Source organism: Myotis davidii, unplaced genomic scaffold, assembly GCF_000327345.1.
Source record: "Myotis davidii unplaced genomic scaffold, ASM32734v1 scaffold803, whole genome shotgun sequence".
NCBI classification, from domain to species: Eukaryota; Metazoa; Chordata; class Mammalia; order Chiroptera; family Vespertilionidae; genus Myotis; species Myotis davidii.
In genome coordinates this window covers 4,393,632-4,404,625 of record NW_006295567.1, presented here as the reverse complement: position 1 = coordinate 4,404,625, position 10,994 = coordinate 4,393,632, and the positions used below count along the sequence as shown (strand labels likewise).

Genomic DNA, 10,994 nt, shown 5'->3' with positions numbered 1-10,994 from the left:
GAACTGTTCCTTTTTCAGGAACAGAGATCCCATCCACAGATTTTCTGATATCCTTGTTTTTAACTGTTGGGGCTTGCTGAATCAACGCAGCTGAATTTGTCAACGCAGTTCAATGTCATTTCCTTCAAGAATCAACTCATCTTTCCGGGCATGAGATACTGTACAAGCGACGCCTGACCTCATCCGAACTCTGTGGATGTATTTTTCGCCCAAGAAATTTCTAATTTCAACAAGAGAACCATTCTCCTGAATTACGATGTGGATGGGGAAGTGACCATACACAGACCTCATCTTGTAACGGAAGTCCAGTGTGACACCCTTGATCCTGTTCTGCACATGACTGCAGATAGTGCCAACTGTGGCCAGTTCCTTTCTATCCCCTCTCCCGCCCCTGCCACTCCCTTTGTCAACCCGGAGCCTCTTCTTTTCTTTCCAAGGAGAATGAACTCTACATTGTTGTGGGTGAAGCCCCTCTGCAGGGTGCCTCTGGGGCCCTTCACAATAACTGTGTCCCTTCAGCATGACGCCTGCATTTTCTGGGATGTCCACAGTCTGATTGCTGAGAATGGGCTTCACCCTTGCAGTAGATGCAGCAAAGAGGAAGCCTCCACCTTTACTTTTGACTCTCAGAGTTTTCCTGAGTTTCCTGAATACCCAAGTAATCCTTTAAGATGCTGTTTTGGTAAATGTTTTTCAGAATTCATACATATTTTGTAAAGGCAGCTTCCCATTGTTACTAGAATTACAAGTCTAATAAAAAATTCTCTGCATGCTAGTACTTTCTGAATAAAACAGCAATTAACTATTCATATGAACAGCCATGAAGACTCACAAAAAGTCACAAAAACCGTAACAGCACTAATATGTAAGAATGTGTTATCAGAAGAATCATATTGAGAACTTATCAGTGATCAGTGAATGCTTTGGTCAAAAACTAGATGAGCAGGGTCAAACATGAAGACTTAGAATTAGATTGAACCCAACTTTTTTAAGATTCACTGCTACTGAAACTTAGAGTTTATCAATAAGAAACAATGTTCGCTCCTTTCTCTGCGGGGGAGTCTCTCTGAGAACAGTCCACTCTTCAAGCTCCTCAGTCCACACTGATGCTGCCACTTCTCACACCCTCCCAGTCATCATGGGTACCTTCATCCCTTCACCCACTTAGGGCTACAGTTCCCAGGGTTAGACTAAATCGGTAACTAAGTAAGCCTCTGAGACAAGGGAAGTGCTCTTTTCCTTCTGTTTCTCAGAATAAAAGCTAGTCTTAAAGACGAAGTCTGAGAGTGTCCTGGATACAGTTTATTTTGTCAATTGTATTTTTATGTATTCCTTTTGGTCAAAGTAGTAATACAAATTGCATTTTATTATACAGAAATACATTTTTCTCCCAGAGGTAACCAGTCAATGCGAGCAGGAAAAACTTCCTCCTTAGCCACTAAAGCTGTTTTTTATAAGGCTGCAAGGCCACGGGAATTTGTTAAGTGTATGTACACATCTAGGTTCTATAGCTTGAAGCTGAGAAGGATTTTATCCATGCCATGCTGAACATTAATGTTTTTAAAAGAGTTCACATTCTCCCTGTTGGTAAACATCCTTCCTATATAAAGCCGTCTCATTTAAAATGAATAAATCATTAGCAACAGCAGAGAAAAGGAGAGAAAATTTTTCAATCTAAGAAAACGAATTTCCTTTAAGACTGACAGACAAATTGTACACTTTAAAAAGCTTCTTTTTTTTTCCCTAGGAAACAAAATGGAATAGTTGGAAAGCATCTACTTTGTACAGCTAGCTATAGGCACATACCAGCAGTGGATACTGTGAAACATGGAATTAAAGATGAGATTAAAAGACAATGGACTGAGTGAGTGCTCAGGGTACAGAAATGCAATGGAGTTCCAACAAAGATATGGAAAGAATGACAAATACCTACAATGGAACATCAGAATTAAGTTCTCCAATAGGAAAGTCCACAAAAAGGAGACTCAATGGTGCAGAGAAGTGAACGAGTGACAAGATGAAAAAGCTTCCAAGGAAAATGAAAATAAAATGGAATATACATAAGGAGGACAGAGAGTGGAGACCTATCTGATGAACTTATAGGCGCTACTGAGGAAGAAGTAAGAACACATGGAACAGCTGTGATGATCATAAGTATAATTATCATTTTTTTAGAAATGATTCCCGTGGGAGAAAATCTGCCTGCAGATATTTCTGCTCATACCATGCTATGAGACAGATAAAATTATTCCATGCCTAGGTTTAAATTAGAAATAGATATGCTATTAAAAAAACACACTTAAATATAAACCAGTAGTAAATTTTAAATAGATAATAAAAAGAGAGGAATGAATATAGTGATAGATAGGTGAAAGGAAGAAACAATCTCCCTCTTACAGAAAATATAATGAACAGTCTCTTAAGGAAAATTAAAAGGAAATAAAAATATTAGCTAATATGTATATTTGCTCTGTATCTCACTATATTCTCAGCACTTTGTATATAATATCAATTCTTATTAAAATTGCATAGACTATTAATTCTCACTAGAACTCTGTGATATAGGTATTATCATTTCCTTTACTGTACGAAAGTTGATGTACAGGTTGCCCATCCTCACACAGCCAGAAAGTGGTGAAGCCAGAATTTAAAACCAAGCGAAATGTTTCAGAAAGTGTGCACTTAAGCACTGTGGCCTATCATCTAAATTTATTTTAAGTGTCTTGATAGATATTTAAAACAAATAAGTTATGATTTAAATGATATTAAAAACAAATATATTTTGGTTAGAAAGTAAACATAATAATGGTTTTAACTTCCTAATAACAAACTGATTCTCAGATGGAGGTAAAAATATATATAACTGCGTATTTCTTTTTTAGTCAGGACTCTTCTAGTAACAGAAATCTAAATCAACATATGCAATCTCTATCAGCATATATCTTTGCAAAGTGCAAGTGCTGTGACTGGTTTAAGATGTGATAGGATCCAGTGGTTCAAAAGAAGCCTTGAGACTCTATGGCTAGTCTTCTTTCACCTAAGTTTGTAGCACTGACATCATTCACTGGAAAGCTCTCTTCGTATGGTGATGGAAGATATAAACAAGCCACAATTAAATTTTAAAACTCTTACTACTGAGTGATGCACAGAGAAAGAAATAACTCTGATCAGCTCAACTATAGCTACAAATCCTTTTCTGAATTATCACTGTAGCCAGGTGTGTGGGAATCACAGAGCCACACCTGTGGCAGCCAAGGTGGAGTATGTAATAGCCCCATGAGCAAAGAAGGAAGCTTTTGCAAAAGGAAAAAATGAAAAGCAAACAAAAACAATAATAGATGTCCACCACAAGAGCACCAAAATGACATAAACATTTTTAAAGAAAAATAATGAGCAAAATGTATAACAATAATGGGAATATTTAGATCAGAAAATAATTTAAATAAAAAGCACAACTACAACAAACATACTAATTAAAGTGAACTGCATAGTAAAAACATAACTGGTATAAGCCACTATTAATTGAATAATATAACAAGTAAATATAGGTAGAAAATCTGTTAAGGAAAAAAATGATAAATTGAGAGAAACATTTTTAGAATATAAAATTTAAAATACAGTAATCATTCATTCTGCGACAGATGAAGTAGAAATATGAAGATCTGAAGAACATACAACATGATCAGTAAGGGAAAATGTTGATGTGTATTTTGACTTCTTAACTTCACATAGGAAATTTGACCTTAAATTTCCATGAAACATTTTCAGAAATTGGTCTAAACTGAAACACACAAATCAAAACAATCTCCAAATTTCCAAAAAATAATTTATATTGCCTAGAAATAGCCAATATAAATTTATAACAAATATTTATATTTTAATAGTTCCAAACACTTGGGAATTTAAAAAATCCTCTTGAATAAATTATTGAGCCCAATAAGAGTAAAAGGTTAATTATAATTTTTTTAGGATTCAATGAGTTGGAAATAGTAATATGAATATATTGTCAATGAATCCCATTATTTTAAAATTAATTGCAATAGTTGTTTATTCATATTTAAAATTAATGGCTAATTCAATATAAAATACTTTTAAATGATTGTTTTGAACTTAAAATCTACTCTAGTCAACTTAGTTGTGTATTTTAAAGCCCCAACTCATTTTATTCCATATCATGTCTTCCAATATGACAAAAAAAATATCTCTTCATATTACATTTTTTCAAAAAATGGGTTTTGATTAGAAGGTATCATACATGATGTAAAGGTCAATAAAACTTGATTAAAATGATGCATGCAATATGACTATCTTTTAATTGAATTTTACAGTAATGATTAACTAACATAAAGATGATGGGGGGGAATGATTGAGAGTTGTCTCCAACTTTAGCACATTTAAGTTAATCTTTATTCTTAGATACTGATGCTATTACTCTCTTAAGTATCTCTAAATTCCTAAATAGAATGAATTTCCCAAATGAATTTGGCAGGCCCTGTAACTACTAGAGGGCAGCAAAGTCTTGTCCTATGCCCAGATAGCCAGTACAATTAGCTCCTTGCAAAACCACATGGAGTAACTGTATGATGCAACTTTAGCTTCATTTTCTGCCAAATAGTATTCTAGGAAACCTATTTGGTTCTAATATTTGCACTTTAAAACAAAATCCAATCACTTGATCCATCCCGATCAATAAACACTAATTAGCAAGCTAATCATTGTAATTAGGTTACATGTGGGTTTTAATGGTATATTCCTTTTTAAATATCAGATATTATCACTCTTGCTATAACACACTCTACCGAAATTGTTTTAGGACTTTCTTGAAAAGAGTCATTCAAATGTTAAATAACTGCTTTAAGATATCACATGACACATATTTACTATAAAATCATGTATCTAGCAAACTTCAGTGTTATTCATGGTAAAGAAATATCCAAAATAGAATTGTGGTGCTCTCAGGAATATGTAAAAAATGATTCAGTTGCCTAGCAACACCCCACCCCCAATAGAAAATGAGGAACTTTGTATACTCTATAGCCATTTTTTTTTAATGTTATTTCTGTGGTGCAGCGTATTAGATCGGCGTGCCTTGTGAACAGGATTTTCACAGTCAGGAGATGTGACTGTGTTTAAGATTCCTTTTTCCAGTCACTAGTTCATTGTCAGTGGCAGCTACAGAGCAGCTTTATGTCCATTCAGAGACCGCCAGAAAATTAGTTCTGCATGACTGAGTCAGCACTGTAGCTCAGAGCAGGAGGATCACCCATTTCCTTAAGCAATTGTTTGTTCCTTGTTGTGATAACAATATTAAATATCACAATTCCAGGGTACAAAAACTATAGCCACACCATTATAATTCATGTAAAAATCAAGTCACCCCTAAAAGAGTGACCAATAATATAAACTTTCTCAGTGTTTAATTGTAATTTGTGAGGCTGGGCTTTTTTCGTTGATAGCTTTTTATAGCTTAGTGTCTTTAAACATTCTTCTAAACTACATGAGACAGTGAAGTACAATGTCAGTGAAATGAATTCAGGGAAAGTGAACATTCAAAACTAGCAACAGCTGAAATGCAACTGATCTTTAAAATTAAGTCAAATGTTTTTGTTTCTATGGTTTTCAAGGGGAAAAAATAGCATGGCATTAATTAGTTACTAGGCTACATTCCAAAGCAAATTTATATTGTTCCAATGTGCTTCAATACTACCCATGCCTGTCCACGTGTGGCCCTCGCACATCCATTCCCAAAACCACTCTTCACTTTTGTTCTTTCTGTAATAAGGCAATATAAAATACTAGAGGCCTGGTGCACAAAATTTGTGCATGGGTAGGGTCCCTAGGCCTGGCTGGCAATCAGGGCTGATCTGTGGGGCAAATGGCAGAGTGATTGGGGGACCCTGCTCACACCTACCTTGGCTGGCCTGGAGCCTGCAGGCTGGGGGCGGTTCCTGCATTGAGCATCTGCCCCCTGGTGGTCAGTGTGTGTCATAGAGACCGGTCTTTCCACTGGTCATTCTGCATTTGGTCGATGTGCATATTAGGCTTTTATTATATAGAGTTCTTTTATCCTGTCCTATAGGTTAGACACGATTTTCTAATTAAACTCTAGGTTGTTTAGTGCCTTTGCATATTCTTTAAGATTGAAATGGATTCTTTTCCCCATTGCTACATACCATACAAGCAAATGCAAGAATACAAGTGATCTCTTGGTTTTGTTGATGCATTTCCTAATCAATACATCAAAATATATATGTAATCCCGAAATATTATACACCCCTACACACACACACACACACACACACACCTTTCAGTTTGAGCAAATTGTCCTTGCTTGAATCCAGAGGTATAGCTCATTTAGAATTTAAGGCCTAAGGGTTTTCTGGGGGAATTTCTCTGTATTTCAAGGCAGGATTCCTATTTTCTGTCCCTCAGTGTGCACTATGCAGTAATCCCCCTGTCTTCACAGGGGTAAGTCCCAAGACCCTCAGTGTATGCCTAAAGCCACAGGTAGTATGGAACCCTAGATATCCTGTTTTCTCCTATATAAACATACACTTCACAGCTTCTGCTGGGCATATCCAAATTGCAGCACCACTGCTCTTGCACTTTGGGCCAATATTAAGTAAAGTAGGGGTTACTTGAGCCCAAGCACTGCATACCCAGACAGTCTATCTGCTAACCAAGATGGCTACTGAGTGACTAATGGGCAGGTAGTGTCCTTACAAAGTGGACATGGATAAAGAGATGAATTACGGCCCATGTGGACAAAAGTGGGATAGCAAGAGATTTCATCACACTACTCAGAATGGTGCGCAATTTAAAACGTGTGAATTGTTTCTCTTTGAAATTTCCCATTTAATATTTTCAGATCACACTTGTAACAGAAACTGTAGAAGGCAAAACCTCAGATAAGCGGGGAGGCTACTGTAAATATTTATACATTTATATTGATATATGCCTCTTTTTAGAATTTCAACAAAATTATTAATTGCCACTTTTTAGACCTGGGAAACTAGTATGAAACTATAATCTGGAAATTGGCTAAGAAATTTAATTCAAGAGAAATTTATGAAGCGCTGACTCTATGGCTCAAACTTTGCCATGGTGAATAGAGAGGTATTTGACACAGTTCTTAGCTTGGCCCTTGTCTTTTAAAAACATGAAAGATACTATTTTCCCATCTGTCATAATTTTTGGTTGAAAAAATATATGAACATGTCAAACAAAATCAATTTGAAAAATTTTCTAATAGCATGAAGAATAGTACAGAACTTCTGCATACCATATTTTTCAAACTGATCAAATTCTATTTTACGATGAAATGACAGACTGTCTGACTCAGGAGAATCAAGAGGTGTAAGAGATTGATTCTACTGAGACACACACGAATACCAGCAACAATGGGGAATCTGGTTTACTATCCATTGTTTTCACTGATGTCAGAAATGGAGTAGTCTCATAAATAAATGTTAATATATTAGCTCAAGGAAGACAGAAAATTATCCCTCTTAAGTTCAGTTATTTATTTTGAGATTGGTGAATGGCCAAGTAGCATAAAGCTGTGTTGTAGCAGTCACAAGACAAGATGCAAACACCAAACTAAGCAACTGGGAGAGATTAGTATGAGACAACTAAAGTCCGACAAGAAGATCAAGGTAAAAGAGCAAAATAAAAGATAAAAGTCAACAGGGTTTTACAACTTGTGCTACTTTCTAAAAAAAAGTTGAGTCCTAATTTTTGGTTCATGTTTTCAAAATACCTTAAAGCAACACCCTGAATCTACCAGAAACAAGAAAAGTTAAGAAGAACTAAACAGCATCACAATTTCACTTAGTGAAAAATATAAAACTTGGTCAAAAAGACTAGAACCACTAGCCCACAAAAAACAAACAATAACAAGAAACAATTTATTACAGTACCTGATGAGTGTTACCTGTGTGATGATAGTGTTAGGCTGTGTAAAAAGAAATAGTTACCATCAAGATCATTCCATATTTTAACCTGCTTGTGAATAGAAAGCTGGAATGTGAAGGTAGAGAGGGAATATCATCATAGATGTTCTCAAAGAGTATGTAGGTCATGTTTTGCACAAAGGATGCTTGTCTGAGGGGGTGATTGAGGCTTAAAATCTACCCTCACGCTGCTCTTAGAGGTATCAGTCCTGGCCTGCTGTGTTGACCTAGAAGGACGAGGCACCTTTTAAAACATATTTTGTTAAACTCTGATCAGCCTTTGCTCACCCATGAAAAATTTTCCCTTTTCATTTGTGTTTTCTTGGCCATTCCTGCCATTAGGAGAGAGCAGCACTTTGTAATATACATTTATACATGGTTTTTTTTTCTGGCATTTATTGTGGGTTTTTTTCTGGCATTTATTGTAAGAAGAAAAAGCATGGATGCATAATTTTTATCTTTTCATAATTTGTTCATAATTTATATTTTCATATTTTTCTTTTCACATTGAAGTTACTTATTTCAGAGAAGAAGGTCAAGGAAGAGAGAGATAGAAACATCAATGACGAGAGAGAATCATTGATTGGCTGCCTCCTGCACACCCTCCATTGGGGGGTTGAGCCCGCAAACCCACCAAGTGCCCCGACTGGGAATGCACTGTAACGTCCTGGTTCATAGGTCGATGCTCAACCACTGAGCAACACCAGCTGGTTATTTATTTATTTATTTATTTAAATCAAACCCTGTTCAGTTTACCCAGCCTTAACACAATAATTATACTTAAAAAAAGAATTATATTTTCTAACAATGAAGAACTGGTTCTATTTTGTATCTGTTAATAGATATTAAAATAAATACTTTGATTTCTGCCTCATTTTAAAGTTACTATTTTTTTTCTCATTAAGAAAAAGAACTAATCATAGTTTTAAAATGGAGATGTCCCTATTAGCTGCAAAATTTTATTTTCTGGGTAAGACTACAGAATTCTTGGGAAAAGGAAACAAAAATATCTATTAGTACATGCAATCTAATGGTGTATTATTTCATATCATGAGTCAGTTGATGCTCTGAATTTGAGGCATTATACTAAGAACTGTTCAAAATTTAAACTTAAAAATGTCTCTAAGCTCATTAGAAGCTGAAAAATGACGTCAGAAGTGTCTCTCTCAAAGCAACTATGTGACATTTGCGGACATGCTTTACTTTCCAAAAAACATAATCCCAATTATAATTTTGAAGCTCTGCCTGAGAATGAAAAGATTGTAGGAATCAGATGGGAATTTGTTGAGAAAAAGGAAAAATAAAAGGTGCAGGGTAGTCTGCAGCAGATGGGGGTAGATGATTAAGGGTTGATTTCTTACAAAGAGAAAAATAAAAGCAAAAATAAAGAAGAGACAAGTCATCTTCGAGTACACCCAGACACACATTTGACAGTCATTTTGCCTTCATTGTGTTTCATCTGTAGTCATAGCTCACAGTGAACATCCGTTAGGAAGGCTCAGCACGTAACGATTTACAATTCTACCCTGATCCTTGCCTACGCTTTGGTTGAGTATCTCATACAAATACTACTCATGCTTATGAATTCCCTTGTCTCTTTAGGAGCAAGAACTGCTAATAGGACAATCTTTTGTTTGGTGTTACTTCCTGCTCCCTACCACGGTCAACCCAGCCTCCCATTGACTTCTGTCGGAGGCTGGGACCCAGAAGTCCCCAAAGGATTGTTCACGAAAGCAATGACAGTTCAGAGATCAAACCAGCCTGTGCTGAGACCGCCAGGAGACTTACTGTCTGTTGGAGCCTTGTGCTCTGGCCCAGAACCATCCCTATTGCCATTTGAGCTTATTGCAATATTATACCCACAACATAGTAACACAGTGTATATTTTTCAGCTTCATTTACAAGAAAAATACATAATACCTTGGAGGCACATACACAGTATAATATCGGAAATGAGCACAATGTTGAAGTTATAAAGATACTATGAGTTCCTTAGATCCCTAACTAAAAAACAAACAAACAAAAAAAAGGAAATAGAGAGTATATTGATTTTAATATTTTTGTGCATAAAAGGAATACCTAAATGGACAACAGTCATTTGAGTTATGTTGATCATGTATGAAAGTGTATTTTGAATTTGGTCAAATAGAAATTAATGGGTTCAATTATCATATTTACATATCTATGGGAATATGCATTAGGTAGATCATCTCTGTAATGGGGTGTTTCCTAAACAGGTATTTACTTGCTTAATTTATATTTGTGAAGATCAACTGTTATTTCAAATTGGAGATTTGGTTTTATAGATCTACAACAGAAATGGGAGCCAAAAAATAAAATTAAAAGTGAAGCGAGACTTGCAATGGGTCTTCAAGTTCATAAGATTCCGAGAGGTTTTAGTGACCATCTCCATCTTGACGAACTGTAATTTATAGAGTTTATTAGCATTTTCTAGCGCAATATCATAAGTTACCCAGTTGTTTTTTCCTCCTTTAGGTTTCTAAATGCTCAAAACCAACCTTTTCTTTCCCCTGCAGAATCTTGATACTCCATCTGGATAGTCCTCTGAGTTTTCATCCATTATCTGAATGAACCGTGGAAATAATTCCTTGTTTTATGTTTGGTAAGTGCACTAATGGACATGTGATAGACTCATAACCCTTGAAGGTAATGGTGTGAAACTGCTCCAAAGCTGGCTAGAAAAACAGAGGTCCCATTTCTGATCCCCTGATGGTTGCGAATCATACACTTTTTCTATTAGAGAGCAGAACAGTCCCTCAAAGAATAGCCCTTATGTTTTACTCTAAAAAAGATAAGAATCCTGAAATATTATATTTAAAAATAACTTTCTAACCAAACAAACACTTGCAAAACTATTTGAATCTAAATATTGGGTGATTATCAACAAATCAGAGCTTTTACTCCAGTCATAAAACTTTCAGATAATGATTATAAGAGCAATACCTTACGTAACACACAAAGAAAAAAAATCTCACTAATGTGTTTTATGCATATTTCAATGTGCCCAAAACATGCCAGCAA

The 10,994-nt window shown here is 35.6% G+C and overlaps 1 pseudogene; it reads right to left on the bottom strand.

The window, feature by feature from the left end:
• The window catches only part of LOC102764754, a 20,095-nt pseudogene extending 9,562 nt beyond the window's left edge, over positions 1-10,533 (bottom strand).
• Positions 10,534-10,994: the final 461 nt, after the last annotated feature.